This window comes from Herpailurus yagouaroundi, unplaced genomic scaffold (assembly GCF_014898765.1).
Source record: "Herpailurus yagouaroundi ecotype Mexico unplaced genomic scaffold, PumYag 216, whole genome shotgun sequence".
Lineage (NCBI taxonomy): Eukaryota > Metazoa > Chordata > Mammalia > Carnivora > Felidae > Herpailurus > Herpailurus yagouaroundi.
This window is the reverse complement of record NW_024412447.1, coordinates 1190421-1208363: the sequence shown is the minus strand read 5'-3', so window position 1 is coordinate 1208363 and position 17943 is coordinate 1190421. Positions and strand designations below refer to the sequence as shown.

General features: G+C 57.6%; 1 long non-coding RNA gene across 2 annotated transcripts; it reads left to right on the top strand.

Annotated features, from left to right (window-relative positions):
• The first annotated feature begins 7663 nt into the window (after positions 1–7663).
• Positions 7664–9135, top strand: LOC121017834 (uncharacterized). Of its 2 annotated transcripts, none has more exons than XR_005784910.1 (2): positions 7664–8512; positions 9049–9135. It is a non-coding gene; the product is annotated as an uncharacterized LOC121017834 (long non-coding RNA). The 2 variants fall into 2 exon arrangements; XR_005784909.1 differs by lacking the exon at positions 9049–9135 and adding an exon at positions 8736–9036 and having other exon boundaries at positions 7667–8512.
• Positions 9136–17943: the final 8808 nt, after the last annotated feature.

The window sequence follows — 17943 nt, the reverse complement described above, 5'->3', positions numbered from 1 at the left end:
TGAATGTGCCCGCGCGCAAGGCCTCACGTGCAAGGTCCCGGTCACGTCGCGGAGGCCGCGGCTCACGGAGCCCCCGGAGTTGGAGATGCAGGCGAAGCCCCCAGGACAAAGTCCGCACGCAGCTGGATGGACCTGCCGAGGGAGCCCCGGGTCCCGGAACTTTCCAGAAGGTGCTGGGCAGGGTCCGTCCTCCTTGACGGTTCCGGACACCCTATCTGCTCCTGCCACAGCCCCCTCCAGATGAGGCCTGCGGCCCAGAACTGCCCATGGCCCCAGAGGAGGGTCCATCCAGGGGGCAGACGGGGCTGCACCCCCAGAAAGGCGTGGGGACCCCACATGCCCACAGCTGACAGCCCGGTGGGAGCCAGGTAAGCAAAGAAGGAGACACAGGGAAACGGGGTTTGGCACAGAGAGAGGAAGAGCCCTTGGGGGCCTGGAGCCGGCGGTGGGCTTGATCTCGGGCACTTTGGGGGCACGGGCCAGGGGGCTGGCTGGAGACGTCCACAGCAGCGCTCGGCCTGCCCGGCTCCCCCAGCTGGGGCCGCTCCGGACAACCGGCCAAGAGCCTTCAGGGTGGCGCTCTCTTGCTCGGGCCCGGGTGGCTCAGCCTTGAACGCGGTGGGCAGGCGTGCACAGAGAGGGACACTGAGGCACAGAGCTGAGCGGCCTGCTCAAGGTCATGCGGCATGAGGAGCAGAGTCCAGGTCCCTGCAGGCGGTCCTGGCCCAGAGAGGGAAGGTCCCAGCTCGCCCTACTCCCTCCCGCTCACCCCTGCATTCCCTCCCCGGCTGCACCTGCAGCCTCCCGGTGAGGGCCCCAGGCCCACCCCCGTCTTGCCTGTCCCGAGGGACCGCCAGCTGAGCAGGACCTGACTGCAGGTGTTCAGGGCAGCGTGGACACCTGACCCCAGGCCTCTCTGGTTACAGGTAACCCAAGCCTGGCCTGGTCCGCCCTCCGGGAACCTGAGCCTCCGGGTTTGTCTCCGCACAAAGGAGCTCTCAGGACATGGAATCAGAAATTGTTTGCTCCCAGGGCGGTGATCCTGGCTGAACCCTCTCGGGGCCAGAAAGGCCCTGGAGGTCAGAAGGGAAACTGAGGCCCAGGGAGGGGCTAGCCCTCACACGGGGGCGGGGGTTGAGGCCAGCGTGGCGATCGGAGCCTGGCTCTCCTGACCACACCAGGGATCCTTTCCACGCGGGGGTCTCCTTGGACCAGAGGCCCCCGTCAGGCGGCCAGACGATCCCTGTCAGTGGAGAGACTGGCCGTGGGGAGTCTGGGAAAGCGACAGAGGGTCCAAGGTCAAGGGGATAGAGAGGAGGTGCCTCATTATCACTGTGAATATTCATGTGAGTACATGAATATTCATGGCACCTCTGCTACCACTGTTTGGGGGAAGCTGAGGGGTGGGGCAGACCCCACCTCTCACCCCTCAGATCAACCTCGGAACCCTCGACGGTGGCCCTGGGCTTTGGAGCCCGTCCACCAGCAGACCGAGCGGGGCCCCCTCTCCAAGGATCACCAGGGAGCAGGGGCCAGTGTGGCAGGGACACGTTGCCTCTCCCTGCCACGAACTTGGGCTCCAGAGCCCAGCTGGTCACAGACACCTGAAGACAGGTCTGACCTCTCCAGGTGACCGGCAAGCAGCCGGGAGGAACTGGGGAGAGGCCGACGCTGCTTGAAACGGGCTCCCCTGGGGGCCCACGGGGAAGGGACATGTCCCACCTGCGGTGGAGGGAACCCAGAGAAGGAAATGGAGGAAGGCTCAGAGAGGGTCAATGACTCACCGAAGCCACACAGCAAAATCAGAGGGAAGCCCAGGGGGGGGGGGGGGCTGCTGTGCAGGAAGGTGACCTATGAGCTGGCTCCTACCCCAGAACAGGCACGTAGCTCTTGTCAGCAGACCCGCAGTCGGCGTTTGTTGAATGAAAAACTGATCTACAATCCTGTCCATGTTTGTCTCTATTTAAAGATGGGGAACCAGGGTGCCGGGAGTTGGGGGGCTCAGCTGGCTGAGGTTCAAGCTCTTGAGTTCAGCTCGGGTCATGACCTCATGGTTCGTGGGTCTGAGTCCCTCTGCACCATCAGTTTGGAGCCTCCTTGGGACGCTCTCTCTCCCTCTCTCTCTGCCCCTCCCCTGCACGTGCTCTCTCTCTCTCTCTTTCAAAATATATACATAAAACTTTAAAAAAATAAACAAGCAAAGACGGGGAAACTGAGTGTCAGCAATGAAGGGACCCGCCCAGGTACCACTGGTAGGGTGTGGGGGACCAGCAGCCTTTGCTTTGTGGGGAAACGTGTGCAGGCCGGACAGGGGTCTGTTGCAGCCCGCCTCCTCTGTGACCTCGGTCCCCCATGAAGCAGAGCTGAGCAGAAGCCCGGGGCCTAGGGAGCGGAGGGGGCGGGGGAGGGGAGGGCCCGGACCTTGGCCCCGAAGCCACCCTCCAGCCCAAGTGCGCGCACCCACACGCACCCCGGTCCGAGTGGGTGACAAGGCAGGCGGGAAGCCGCGTAGATAAGAAATGAAATGAGAAGGCTGACAGTCGGTGGGAAAGAAAAATAATCATAAAGGATGGTTTTTATTAAAAAAAAAAAAAACTTCACCGGGAAAATGTATGCTCCTTCCAGCAGCCCAGAAAGAGCCCACAATGTAATAAGGGGGAAGAGAGAAGAAGGAGAACGGAAAATTAAAATCATGAAAGTAGCCCGAGAAGATCTCCTGATTTCTGCTGGGAGCGCACGCACAGAGGGAGCGGGGAGGAGCGCGGGAAGGACAGAGGGAGGAGGGGGAGGGGGCCAGTGTTGTGTGAAGGGATAAACATTATTCTGCAGCCAAATAGCAGAGCGGCGGCAGGAGGAGGGACAGATAATCTATCACGGAGCAGTGATGGATGTCCCTGCTGCAGCCAGAGGCCGGCGGAGCCTGGGGTCCGAGAGGGTGGGCCCCCCCCCAGGGGGCTGCCTCTGAGGGCCCAGGGCAGAGGCCGCAGCCCAGCTGGAGAGATAGTGTCTGTGCCAGAAGAGACCTTGAGGGCGTGTGGAGTCCGATCAGAAGGAGAGAAGGGAAACAGGCCCAGAGAGGGGAGGCCGGCCCCGAAGCCACTCAGCAAGCTAGTGTCAGGGTGAGGCAGCAGCCGGTCCTGCCCCCTCGCCGCGTCCTGTCCTGCGTGGGGAAGCGGCACCCCGTCCCTCAGGGGGGCAGGGCCGCGGATCCAGTCTGCGATTGCTTCCGAGTCTGGAATCGGCCCCCCGAGGGGGCTGCGTCACCTCACAGCCCGAGGCAGAAGGCGTGTGTGTGTGTGTGTGTGTGTGTGTGTGTGTGTGTGTGGAGGGCCTGGCCGGGGGTGGGGGTGGGGGGCGTGTGTGGCGACGGGAGCTGGGAGGGAATCCAGCTGGGCTCCCTCCGTGTCCCACGGGAGAAGAGGACCCCCGGATCTGGACCCCGTCCATCTCCAGCACCAGCGGGCACCTGCCCCGTGTCTGGCCCAGAAACTAACGTCCAAGGTCCAGCTGAGCTCACAGGGCGGCGGGAGGGCCAGGGTCCTCGGGGCCCAGGGGCTCCGGGCCTCTCCTCACCCTCCCGGGACCTCAGGGGGGGCGGTGGCCGTGGCTGCAACATCACCTCCCTCCCCGACGGGCGCTGTGGGGGCACCGGCCAGCTCCCTGCACCCCGCTCTCTGCCCTGCTCAGCGGCACACCTGAGACCCCGTGCGGAACAGGTGGACAAGGAGGGGGCAGCTAGACAGGCCCCCTCTAGAGAGTTCTAAAGTGAATCAAGAGACAGAGAAACCGGACAGACAGAGTAATGAGACCAATACAGAGAGATCTCCCCAGAACCCCCAGCTGTCCAGGACCTCCACCTTCCTGGGGCTCCTTCCCCTTGCCTCCTTGGTTCCCCACATCTACATGGGACCTCCACCTCCCAAGATTTCTAACCCCCTACCCACTAAGAAGCCCAAATCTTGCCTTCCCAGGACCAACATTTTCTAGGATCCCAATCTCCAAACTCCCCAAGACTTGCCCTGTCCCGAGACCCCACCTCCTGAGGACCCCACCTCCCCAGACCCCACCTCCCCAGAACCCCATCTCCCTAGGACCCCTGCTCTCCCAGACCCCCTCCATGCACCTCTGTCCTCCCACCCTGGGGCTCCCTGCCTCCCTGGACCCCTCACCCAGAGCACCCTCCCCACCCCTACCGTCAAGGGCGGGACCTGTGGGGCCCTTTCCCTGCAAAGCCCCTATGCCTCCTACCTCCTTTGCTCTGAAATTAAAGGTGATCTCAACCTCCTTCAGGAAGGTTCGGTAGCAAACACCACTTGGCCTTCTTGTCGCTTTGACCAGAGCCGGGAGACTTTGCTTACTGCACAGGAGGGGAGTGGCCGCAGCAGCTTTCGAGCTCTGGGCGCTGGACACGGCCCCGCCCCGGGTCCCTTCTGTCTGCAGCAGGAGAAAGGACATGGGGTTGGGGTCCCAGCGCCTGCTACGCCGGAGAAATGGGGAGCAGAACGGGCCTCTCGGGTGGTCATGGGGCCGGTACCCGCCTGCCTGGGGGAGCCATGACTATGTTCATCCCTGGGGAAGGAAGCACACCCCGCTGTGGCCATCCTGGGTGTACGTGACCCCCTGACAGGGGGGTGCAGGGCAGCACCCCACCTCCCCAGCCGCCTGTGGGCCGGGGGCTGGTGGGTCACGAGGCACTTCATTCCTTCAGGCCCATGAGGCTGTTCCCGTGGGGTCTGCAGGCAGCTGGGCGCTAGGAACCTGCTTGTCCGAGGAGCTTTGCAGGGGAGGGGGGCAGGAGAAGGGGGCTGAGGGGTTCAGAGCGGAGGTTTGGGCTTCCCGAAGGTGGATTTCTATGCTGCTGAGTTTTGCCTCTGAAATTGGCAAAGGCTTTCTTGGTCCCAGGAGACCGGAAGGGAAGGAGGGAAGGGATGGGAGCCAGGCCAGAAAGGGGGGGGAAGGGGGGGTGGGGCGCCTGGCCCCAAGGGGCTGAGGGCTCTCTCGGGCCCAGCTGGCCCGACTCCAGGGGTCCCCTGCACCCAGGACACCAGGGAGAACCCGGTGATCAGGCCAGCGGCTCGGAGGGCCTCTGCTCCCAGGCTCCTGAGCGTTGAGCTCTGCTCCTCTGAGGGATTTTTCATCAGATGCAAATGATTTCCCGCAGGGGAGGCAGCAAAGCCTCCTTCCACCCGAGCACCCCTGGCCCCAGGTCTCCAACTGCCCCCAGGGCTCTACGGAGCCAGCCCCAGATTGGGGGCCACTCCGGGGCCAGCCCCCCCCCCCCCCCCCGGGCCCCATCGGGAGGAGGGGTGGTGATGATGGAGGGCAGACAGGGAAGCTGGCCTGAGGTGGGGAAGGGCTTCTTTCCTGATCAGAGGGGGGACAGCCCTCGGCCGCCCCCACCCCGGCCCCGGGGCCCCTCCGTGTGACACCAAGCCCCCCCATCCCTCACATCCCCAAGGGTCGATTAAGATGTCTGGAGTTGATTAGATTCTGACACTGATGAAATCCAGAGGTAATTAGCAGAGGAAAAAAAGTTTTGATTAGTTCTCAGCATAATTCCCTGCAATTATTCAAAGTTCATGCCTGCAGGGGGTGGAATATCTCCAGGAATATTTATTTATATCGGGATTTTTTTCATCAACTTTGTGAAGCTAGTTAATCACCAGGCCTGAACTTGTTAACTCGGAGGCTCGATGGGGCCGAGCTGGGCCCCCGTCACCCTCGGAAGAGAGAGTGGGGACCCCCCCAGCACATGAGTTGGGGCACGCCTGCCAGCTTGCTGGGTTTGTTGTCACCATCTCACTCACACGGGGTCTCGGCCATCGGATCCACGTGCCCAGCTCTGGAGCCACCGTTGCCCCAGTGCACACACAGACCCCACCACGGGGCCCTTGCCCGGGCCGTGTGTCCCCCAGGTGGTCAAGGAGACCCTTACCTGTGGCGGAAGGCCCAGGCCAGGCAAGGCTTCGTAGGCCCTGCTGCCGGACTAGAGGTGAAGGGTGACTTCTGAGGCCCTGCTTCCTGCCCTGGGCCCTGGAGCCACCTCGCAGGGCACCGTGGACCTGGAAGACAAATGTTTCAGGAAAGCCCCGGGGCAGGTTCGGGGACATCCTCTGGGGCTCCGGCTGGCCAGCTCACAGCCACACTGTGAGCTCAGAGTGGCAGCTCGGGTACTGGTCCACGTCACTGTTTCCCCCATCACCTGGCTGGGACCTCCTGAAAGGACAATCGTGGAGGAGGTGAAGGAGGGAGGGAGGGAGTCTGGTAACGACCCGGAAACCCAACGTTGAAGGAAAAGGGGTTTGACTGTCAGAAAAGCGCCTCAGCCTCTGATGAAGGGGAATGAGGCCAGGGCTGCCCCCCACCCCGCTCCCAGGCAGCCATGGGGCCGCCCCCCGCCCCCCACTCCTCAAGTTCACGAGCTCAGGCCTTCTCTATGTCCGGTCGCCTCGGGAACCGCAGCACGTGGAAAGCTAACACAGGGTGTCTCGGTCCCATCTGTCTGCAGAGGCCGGAGGGCAGAGCCCAGGGCAGGGCTGGTCCCCTTGGGGAGCTGTGGGCTGGGTGAATCTGGGGTCCTTTCTGCCACAGAGCCCAGGGTCCATGCGTGTGCCGACCGTGGTTCTAAAAAAGGCCACAACGCCACTTTCCCGTCCAGCCAGGCCTTCCAGAACCGGGCCACTGCCCCGCTGAGAAGCGGAGTGTGTCCCCGCCTGCGTTTGGGGGCATCCGCCACGTGGCATGGCCACGACATGCTCTGTGATTTCTGAGGCTGGGTCACACAGGCCGATACAATTGCCACCTGGCTGTCTCGGGGACACCTGCCGCGGGAACCCTGATGCCTATTCTTTGGAAGCCCAGGCCCCGCGGAGAGGCCCACGGGCAGCCCAGCCTGAGTGCGTCCCGGGGAACCTGCCCCATCCTGTGCCTTCCGGCTCGTGCCCAGCCCTGCCCGCGTGGCAGATTCGAGAGCGGAATGAACCATGGTTTCAAGCCACCGAGTCTGGGCTGTCAGCACGTGGACCCCGCTGGCAGCCCCCCCGCCCCCCCCCCCCCCCCCCCCCCCCCCCCCAGCCCAGCCGGAGCGGCTCTGGGGAGGACGCAAGGCCACGACCGCTCTGTCTCCTTTCGGGCAGCAGAGAGACTTCTGTCCTCACTGAGAACTGAGCGCCAGCCCTCCCTCCTCACCCCTGTCAAGGCTGCCTGGAAGACATGGGCCTCAGCGTCAGGTGACTCTCTTTTCTGATTAATTTAGCCCGAACCAGCACGAGCTCTCAGGCAGACGCTGCCAGCCAGGTTCTAATGCTGAGCTTTATTAGCTGGGTGGTTCGGGGAGGGGCATCTGTGACCAGTCTGCCCGGTTAACGCTGCCCTAATCCAGCCAAGAGGGAAGCTTGGAAACTCCCCCTCTTTCCCCGAGAAGGTGGTTCAGCAGCAAAGCGTGGGCTCCTCCGAGAAGGGGGGAGCACAACAGAAGGAGGCACCGGGCGCCCGGCAGGGGCAGTGAGAGGCCTGGCTTGCTGGGTCCAGCGTGGACAGGCAGAGCGAGGCCGCCCTCCCCAGGGGCCTTCTCAGGCCTGGCCCTGCCTGGCCCTCAGAGCCTCAACCTCCCCCAGGCAGGCCTCCCGCCTCCAGGCCTCCCCTAGACGCCTCCCCCAGACAGGCTGGCCGCACAGCAGCACAAAAGGTCAGCGGACGTGGTCTCTGTTTCCCGCTGCGCCACCAGGCCCGGCCCTGAATTGCACAGACGCTCTGGGGGCTGCGTCCTGGGCCGAGTGCTGGTACGCAGAGTGCGGGGGGGGGGGGGGGACACATGGGGACGTGGCACCTGCAGGCGGATGTCTTGCAGGCCAGGCTTCCCAGACCCTCCGTAACAGGCGTCGCTGCATTTTCGAGTCCTCTGTACACCTTGCTCCTGGCTGACCCAGAAGTGACCCCCTTCATTCTTGGCTCTGGCCTTACTCTTTGGGGCTGGGGTTGGACCTCTCTTCCGGGAGGCCTTCCTGGGCCCTGCCAGCCCCGGAGGCCCAGCTCAGGGCATAAAAATGACCACAGTGACTCACAAAGTCCCCCACCTCAGCCCCCTTGCGGGGAAAACGGGAACGTCTCAGGAGCCCATGAGCTAAATGTGTGCAAAACGCTGCCGTAGACAGCAGTTCTTTGGAAATGCCAAAGTGCTTTGAGATCCAGAAAGCACGTCACTAACCACGGCAGCCAACCTCCAAGATGGCCTCCAGAGACCCTCCCTGCTGGTATTTACGACCTCATACGGCCTCTTCCGACTCCAAGTGGCCTGGGCGATGACAGGATAGTGTGGAAAAGGCAGAGGGTGACTTCCCAGCGAGGCCACAAGGGGCAGGGACTTCCTCCTTGTGCCCGTGGGCCACCCATCCTGTCATGAAGATGCTCAAGCAGCCCATGGACATGGCCAGGTAAGAGGAGCTGGGGACCAGCCAGCAGTGGCCAGTACTGATGCGTGGGCCGCCTTGGAGGAGGGGATCCTCTGCCCCAGGTGAACCTTCAGATGACACAGCCTCCCGAGAGACCCTGAGGGACCACCCAGCTAAGCCACTACCAACTAACTGGCCCAAGAAATTACGTGAGGTAACACACGCCGTACTAACTCACTAAACTGTGTGGTGATTTGTTACACGGCCGTAGCTAACTAGCACACAAGCCGATCGCTTTGTAAACCAAAAAATAACGCTAATAGCAATGGTGACGTGTCCTTGTAGGAGCTGTGGCTGGGGGCGCCTCCTGTGGGGGCCACCGTGATGGTGTCAGGTGGGGGCTTCCCTATGAACACAGGGCGCCAGCCCGGGTCTCACGCACCAGCAGCCCCCAAACTTACTTGGATTTCCCATCAGCCGCCTTCCCAGAGCAGGGGCCAGATGAGGGGCTCGGAAGCCCCCTCCCTGGCCCCCCCCCCCCCCCCGATCCAATCATTGCCCCTGTTTGGACAGGAAAAAGGCCCTCACTGGTTTTCCCCAGTCCGCAGCTTATGCCAATAAAGTCTGTGTTCTCACTCAAAAACCCTTTCTTTCTCAGAAAGCTCTGCTCTTGCAAAAGAAATCCTCTGCGCTTTCAGAATATTGCCTCTGCTGTGAGTTTTTAAAAATTCATCCAGAAAGTCAATTGATTTCTTTGTTCTAGCTGTGTCTGCCTCCCCCGCGAGGCAGCTGGGGCCCAGATTCAATGGGCAGAGGCCACAGAGCAACAAGAAAACTGTGGAAAAGATGAAAACGTCTGTTATTAACTCCAAACTCTATGGTGCTCCGGCAGTACCCAGGCTGCTCCGGAGGTCAGGGCCAACCCCAGGAATCCCAGTGCTGGTGGAGCCGGGGCAGACGGGGCTCCTGCCCCCGCTTCACCTCCAGCTCAGAGGCCACCCTCTGGGATGTCAGCCCCACCCAGCGACACACTGTGCGCAGCCCAGCTGGGGGCACGGGTGTGGGCTGTAAACAGCCCCCGGGGTGTACAGGTGAGGTGGGAGGTCCAGGCACAGCTCCAACAGCAGTGGCCAGAGCAGCGTGTCAGGTCTGATGAGGATGTCAGCTCAGGGGCTTCCACACCATGGCCTCTGCCCTGCCCCACCCAGGGAAAGATAAGCCTCAGGCTTCTGGAGACACCTGCCCTGCCCCCAGGGCATGAGTGGCCCCCACTTCTTCCTCGGGGTCCTGCAGATCCAGAGATCAGCAGGAGGCTCCCACTACACAGAAAGTGAGGGACACCCTCTGGATGCCATGTTAATGTCGCTATGGTCAATAGAGGCCGTCTCTGGAACGTCCACTGTACTTGCCCTGTGATAGGGATCTCAGTTCCTGGGATCCGGCTCAAACAGGGGCAAGTGGCAATCTGTGTCTATCCCAGAGTCAATGGGCATGAGACCCTGTCTCTGACTTGGCCCTTGTGAAACCAGTGTAACCCTGTCAGCCTAAAGTTTTGGTTGTCCTTGCATAGAAGTCAAGGAAAACCAGAGTGTAAAGGGCCCTAGGAGAGAAATTCATTCAAAAGTCTCATTTAAACACAGGGAAACTTGGGTTCTATAAGGCATTCCTGTACCTCAGTGTCCAGTATGGTTTGTGATCAGAAGGGGATGGGTAGATGGATGGGAAGATGGGCAGGACATGAAAGGATGTAGGTGGATGGATGGATAGATGATGAATGGATGGATGGATGGATGGATGGATGGATGGGTAGATGGATAAATGGATGGATGAATAGATGAATGGATGGGTGGAAGATGGATGATGAATGGGTGGATGGATGGAAGGTGGATGGATGGATGGATGGATGGATGGGTGGATGGGTAGGTGGATGGATGGGTAGAAGGTGGATGGATGGATGGATGGATGGAAGTTGGATGGATGGATGGATAAATGGATGGATGGATGGGTGGGTGGGTGGATGGATAAATGGATGGATGAATAGATGAATGGATGGGTAGAAGATGGATGATGAATGGGTGGATGGATGGAAGGTGGATGGATGGATGATGAATGGACAGATGGATGGAAGGTGGAAGGATAAATGGATGGATGGATGGATGGATGGAAGTTGGATGGATGGATGGATGGATGGAAGGTGGAAGGATGGATGGATGGAAGGTGGTTGGATAAATGGATGGATGGATGGATGGATGGATGGGTGGATGGGTAGGTGGATGGATGGGTAGAAGGTGGATGGATGGATGGATGGATGGAAGGTGTATAGATGGATGGATAGAAGGTGGATGGATGGAAGGTAGATGGATGGATGGATGGATGGATGGATGGAAGGTGGTTGGATAAATGGATGGATGGATGGACAGATGGATGGGTAGAAGGTAGATGGATGAATGAATGGATGGATGGAAGGTTTATGGATGGATGGATGGATCAATGGATGGATGGATGGATGGATGGGAACTCATAGCATTAGACATCTCCACTAACATCCTGATTTTAGTCCAAAATACAAAGGACTTCTGGGACACCTGGTGGGCTCAGTCGGTTAAACGTCTGACTTCAGCTCGGGTCATGATCTCACCATTTGTGGATTCGAGCCCCATGTCAGGCTCTGTGCTGAAAGCTCGGAGCCTGGAGCCTACTTCAGATTCTGTGTCTCCCTCTCTCTCTCTGCCCCTTCCCCACTCATGCTCTGTCTCTCTCTCAAAACTAAATAAACATTTAAAAATTTCAATAAAAAAATATACAACGGGCTTATATGGAAATACAATCCAAGCCTGAGGGAAACCTCTTCCACGCACCTGACCCAGCTGAGCTCTTTGTGGACTGCAGAGAAAAAGTGATGGCCCCCAGTTCCAAGACACCCGGTGGGTAATGCAACGAGCCCAGTGTCTCCGTTTGGGGGAAGATGAATGTGAGTGAATAGGTCAGACAGTGGACACGGCATTGGAGGGATCACCTCAGGGAAATGCAGGAGAAGCTCCTGGAAAGATCAGCGTGCCAGAGAGGACAGAACCAACTGCCAACTATTGTAGATCGGAGCAAGACTGTGCCAGATTTTGCTGTGCCAAAAATGGTTGAAAAAGAACAAAGGTGGAGCATAACAGGATGTGATTGCCAGACCAATTATAAAACTGTGGGAATCAAGACAGTGTGGTATCGGCATGTATACAGACAAACAGATCAATGGGACAGAACGGAGTCCGGAAAAAGATGCACACAAAAATGAACAACAAATTTTTGACAAGATGCAAAGGCAATTTGGTGGAGAAAAGATGGTCTTTTCATCCAATGGTGGTGGAACATTTTGGATATCCATATGTCAGAAAAACGAGCTTTGATCCATAACTTACATTCTATACAAAATGTAATTCAAAATCGTTCATAGACCGGTGCCTGGGTGGCTCAGTTGGTTGACCGTCCAACTCTTGATTTCAGCTCAGCTCATGATCCCAGGGTCATGAGATTGAGCCACGCGTTGGGCTCTATGCTGAGTGTGGATGGAGTCTGCTTCAGATTCTCTTTCTCCCTCCCTCTGTCCCTTTCCCCGACTCGTTCTCTCACTCTCTCTCTCAATATATATATACATATGTATATATATGTATTTATATATATGTATATATATTTATATACATATACAAAAAAAAAATAAACAAAATGACTCATAGATCTAACTGTAAAAATCCAGAATTATAAACGTTCTAGCAGAAAACATAGGAGAAAATCTTTGTCTTTGCTTAGATGAAATTGTTTAGCCACAACATCAAAAGAACAATCCATAAAATAAACATAAATAAACGTTAATAAGCTGGACATCGTCGAATGAGAGCTTCCTGCTCTCTAAAAGTCTCAGACAAGGAGAAAATATTTCCAAACCATATATGTGACAAAGGATTTGACAAAATATGTCAAAAACATTCAATATTCCACAGTAAGAAAACAAACAGCTCAGTTTAAAAAAAATGGACAAAAGATATGAACAGATATGTCACAAAAGAAGATACACAAATGGCAAATAAGGACCTAAAAAGGTGCTCGAGGTCGACAGTCCTGGAGAAGTACAAATCAAAACCACAATGAGATACTTCTAAGCACTTATTAGAATGGCTAAAAGTTACAAGACCGACCATATCCAGTATTGCTGAAGGTTTAGACCAACCAGAACCTTTAAATGCTGCTGTTGGAAATACAATATGTTTTAACCACTTCAGAAAATCATTTGTTAAAAATAATTTCTTAAAAGTTGGAAGTTTAAGGGATGCCTGGGTGGCTCAGTCGGTTAAGCGTCCGACTTTGGCTCAGGTCATGATCTCGCAGTTTGTGGGTTCGAGCCCCATGTCAGGCTCTGTGCTAACAGCTCAGAGCCTGGAGCCTGCTTCGGATTCAGTGCCCCTCCCCAACTGCTCGGTCTCTCTCTCTCTCTCTCTCTGGGTAAATGGACACATAATAGTGACATATCCATTCAACGGAATAACACTCAGCAACAAAAAGGAATAAGCTATCAATATGCACGACATCATGAATGAATCTCAAGATTCAAAGATGCTAAGTAGAACTATCTGTGTTCACAAGTGACACGACCTTGTACATAGAAAATCCTAAGGAATCCATACACACAGAATGCATGTTAGAGCCAATAAACAAGTTCAGCAAAGTTGCAGGACACAGGATCAACACACAAAAATCAGCTGTATGTCTATACACTAACCACGAGCAGTCTGAAAAGGAAATTAAGAAAATAATTCCAAATTAAAGAATCAAGAATAAAACACCTAAGAATGAACTGAACCAAGGTGGTACAGACAGGCGCACTGAAATCCACAAAGCATGGCTCCAGGGAAGTAAAGGAGTCCTGAGCAGGTAGAGATACAGCCATGTGCACGGGTCGGAGAACTTGCTAATATTAAGAACTTGCTAATATCAATCAACACTCCAATTGCCTTTTTGCAGAAACGGACGGCAAATCCTCAGATTCATACGGAATTGTGAAGGGACCCTAAATAGCCAAAACAGTCTTGAAAAAGAACAAAGTTAGGGGGACTCGACTCATACCTGTCTGTTTCAAAACTTACTCCAAAGCTACAGTCATCAAACAGTGTGGCACTGATCTAAAGAGAGACAATGATCAGCGAGACTCTGGGAAAAACCCATATGTCTGCGGCCAACTGATCTTCTAGAAGCCAGCCAGGACTACTCCGTGGGGGAATAAATAGTCTTTTCTACAAAAGGCACCAGGACAACAGAAGTCAAGTTGGATCCCTACCTCACGCCATATAAAAAATTAACTCAAAATAAACTTCTAAAAGCTAAATAGAACAGCTAAAACTTTAAAGCTCTCAGAAGAAGAGACAGAGGCAAATTTTTATGACCTCGGGCTTGACAACGGTTTCTTCCATCCGACACCACAACGGCAAGCAACAAAAGGAAAAATACATACATTGGCCCTCGTCACACTGTAAAAACTTTTGCGCATCAGAGGACCCCAACCAGGACAGTGAAAAGACAACCCACAGCCTGGGAGAAAATAGTTGCAAAACATGTGTCCGGTAAGGGTCTAGCACCCAGAACATACAGAGAACTCTCCCAGCTCAAGAACAAAAAGACAGCTTGATTTTGACCTTGACAACACGATGCTGAATGTAAGAAGCCACACGTGGAAGGCTACGTCATGGTAAGAGCCCATTTACATGAAATATAAATTTGCCTAAAATCCTGAAGACTTCAAAGGCTACACCGTACAGGATCCCCCTTACATGATGTCCTAGGAAAGGCAGAACTATTAACACGCGGGACGGGTCCATGACTACAGGGGCTGGAGGGACAGCAGGAGGGACCTTGGCTGCGTTTGTGAAACTCAGAGGAATGGACACTGAAAGGGTGAACTCTACAGTCTTTAAAAAAGCCTTTTGAGGACAAGGTCATGAGGGTGAGGTCTGAATCCCAGGACCCCTGAGGAGCAGGAAAGGGATGACGATTCTCTACACGCTGCACGAGAGCTCAGACACCTGGGGGGTCGCAGGCAGGAGGGGCCCTTGCAGGTGGCCACCCATCTACACTCCGGGGGCTCATTGAGCATCACCGAGGCCAAGACTAGTTTCTAAAAGTGGCCCCAGCATGACTTCTGGTCTCACGTGGTCTTCTGGATGAGTGTCCTTCCCCCCGAGAAGTGTGTCCACGCTGGTCCTGTGGAATCTGCCAGCAGAGTGCAGGGACACAGCCCACGGACCCCCACCCCCACCCCGGCTAGGGGCAGGCAAAGACGCGCCCCCGTGGGCAAGCGGTAGAAAGGGACCCGGGCAGGGAAAAGAGACACGGAAAGTGGAGGCCAGCTGTCCAGGGACAGCTCTCGGGGAAGGTGATGGAGGGTGACGGCTTCACGGGGCGTGAGGCTGGGGACCGGCCGCAGCAGGGGCTCCAGGTGCAGGCAGCAGGGGGCAGCCCTGAGCCGGGAGCAGGGCCAGGGGCAGCAGATGGGCCAGCCGGGGGCTCGGGGGGCTGAGCGCGAGGCACCTGCAGTGTTTGAGCAGGACCTGAAAGGAGCCAGGGTCCCCAGGGCCTCGGGTTTCTGTTTCCTAAAAAAAAACTGGAAATGGGGCGCCTGGGGGCTCAGTCGGTTCAGCGTCCGACTTCGGCTCAGGTCACGGTCTCGAGGTTTGTGTGTTCGAGTCCCACATCGGGCTCTGTGCTGACAGCTCGGAGCCTGGAGCCTGCTTTGGATTCTGTGTCTCCCTCTCTCCCTGCCCCTCCCCCTCTCACGCTCTGTCTCTCTGTCTCTCTCTCTCTCTCTCAAAAATAAACAGTAAAAAAAAAAAAAAAAAAGAAAAAGAAAAAAAAATTTTTTAAGCTAGAAATGAGATTTTAATGTATAATGTCTCCCATTTTTAATCCTGGCAGTTGATTCTAATTTAAAAACAAAAGTGTGCTTTTCAAACAAAGGGCACGTCTGGGCACCGTTTGGGACCTCTGGTGACCTCAGCAGCCTCCCCCCACCCGAGCCCGCATCAAATCCTCTCAAGGTCAGAAGGAGACGCCTAATGCCCAGGGGCTCAGCAGGCTGGCTTCCCACCTAATCTCCGGGGAGGCTGCGAGGGACACGCCAGGCCCACGCCGAGCCCAGGGCAGGCCACACACGGGGCCCTTCTGTGCTCGGCGCCCTGCTGGCCCCCGGGGAGGGGCGGCTGTTCACCCCTCCCCACCCAGGCTCAACACCCCCAACACACACACACAAGCCTCCCCGGGATCCCGTTATCCGTTATCCCCCTGCCCTCCCCAGCCCCAGCCCTGGGCCAAGGCTCTCGGGCTTCAGATCCACTCACAGGCCCAGGAGAGAGCAGGTGGGGAGACAGGCTGGGCAGGACCCCCCCACCTTCCCAGGTGCCCCATGCTGGACCGGCCTGAAGCCTATCTACCCTTCCTTCCCGCCTCGGAGGGGACTGGTCTTTCCTGGAGATTTAAGCCCAAGCTCTGGACAAAACGAGAAGACCCAGGAGAAGCAAAAAATGGACGCTGTGCAGAGCCACCTCTGGCCCCCGAGCTGAGGACAATTTCTGATTCCCCGTGACCCTGCTGCCGGGAGGCCCCGAGACACCCCTTCCCCCAGAGGGCGGGAACGCGGCCTCAGTCCGCCTGAGCCCCTCGCTTCTCCTTACAGATTTGGGTGTGAGTTCTCAAATGCGCGCGTGTGAGTGGCTGGCTCTCCGTGCCACCTGCCAGGGGACATCGTGCTGCTGGCCCTTGGGCGTGGCCCCCAGTCCTCAAAGGCCCCCCAAGGCCTCCTCGTGCCTGTGGCCACATGGCCTCCAGTGGCTCTCTGTGTTCCTTCTCCTCCACTTTGCAGGCTGGGGACAGCGGGCCAGCCCCCACTGTGCCGGCAGGAGGGACCCCAGGCGGTGCCCCAACCCCCACTGGCCTGCACCTCCCCCCGCGCCTCCCCCCTCCAGACCCGCGTCACCCCGAGCAGTGTGCCACAGCGTGCACGTGCTCCCCCAGCCCCAGAGCCCCCCCAGGGCTCAGAGCAGGTGACGGGGGCCCAGCCCTCTCTGCTCCAGACCCACCACCCTTACACTCCACCCCCACATTACTCCTCCCTGCACCCCGCCCCCCCCCCAGGGCTGAGCTGTGTCCTCCCCCAGTTCACGAGGGTGATCTGAGAGGAGGAGATCAGGACGCAGACATGCACAGGGCGACGACCGCATGAGGACACGGGGAGAACGCGACATGCACAGGGCCACGGAGAGAGGCCCCAGCAGAAGCCAGCCCTGCCCACGCCTGGGTCTCACGCTTCAGCCTGCAGGACGTGAGAAAATTAATTTCTGTGTTTAAGCCGCCCCATCCGTGGTGGTCCGTTACTGCAGTCCCGGGGCTGACACCCCCATCCCAAGGCTGCAGGACCCCTGCCCTAGGCACCTGCTGGGCGGCCCCTGATTGCTGTGAGCCAGGCCAGCGCCCCAGGCCCCTGTGGTGTGAGGCCTGGAAGCTGAGCGAACGGGGGCCTCGCCAGAGGTCTCCACGTGTCCCCTCCCCACCGGTAGGGCCAGCTGTCCTGCAGAGGCGGGGGGCGCCCACTGAAAACCCAGGGTCCCGGGGCTGGTCCCCACTCTGCTGACTAGAGCGAGCCCTGGCCTCATGCCTCAAAGCTTTTCGGGGGGCAAGGAAGCTCATATCAGAGAACACGGACAATGGAACCCAAGTGTTGCCTGTCCCTTCCGAAAGTCAGGCTGCGCTTCCCGCTTAACGCTGTTTAGTATCTTGCACGCCCGTCCCCCCTTCCCCGGAATCACCCACCTGCCACCTCTTCCCGGCATCCCCCCCACTGACAACTGGTGTGGCCTCCTCACTGCTCTCTGCTTGTAGCTTCCCGGGCTCCTCCCCTGGGGCCGCCAGAAACTCAGATCACCCCATTTATCACGAGGAGGCACCGAGCCGACCAGACCGAGAGCGAGAAGGAGGGCCGCACGGAGAGGCGCACCCGGGGCCGGCGGGGGCGGCCACTCCATCGGGAAGGGAAAGATGGATGGTGTAATAACTGCGTCGGGGGAACCTGGCGAACCGGCTGGGAAGGACTAAACGAGATCCCTACCTCGTGCCGTTACAGAACTGGTCCCGTGGGGGCAAGAGACCTCAACGTGCAGGCAAATCTGTTTACGACCTCTGAGCAGGGCAAGTTCCTGAAACACACACGGAACACACAAGTCATGCCGGGGAAGATCGATCAATGCAACTAGAGCAAAATTATAGCAAAATTAGAAAAGTCTGTGTGACAAAACACGCCACAAAGGAGGCACACGGACAGCGGCGGATACGCAGAAGAGATCACAACACACACCCGCGAACAGAGCGTTAACACGGGCGCGGCTGGAGGGCTCTTCCACGTCAGTAAGAAAGACGAGCCCTCGGCGAGCCCAGGAGGGAGGGGACCCGTCCTGCGCTCACGATCGATGGGAAAGTGCCAATTAAAGCCCCCACGAGAGGCCTCTTCACATCCACCAGGGCCCCT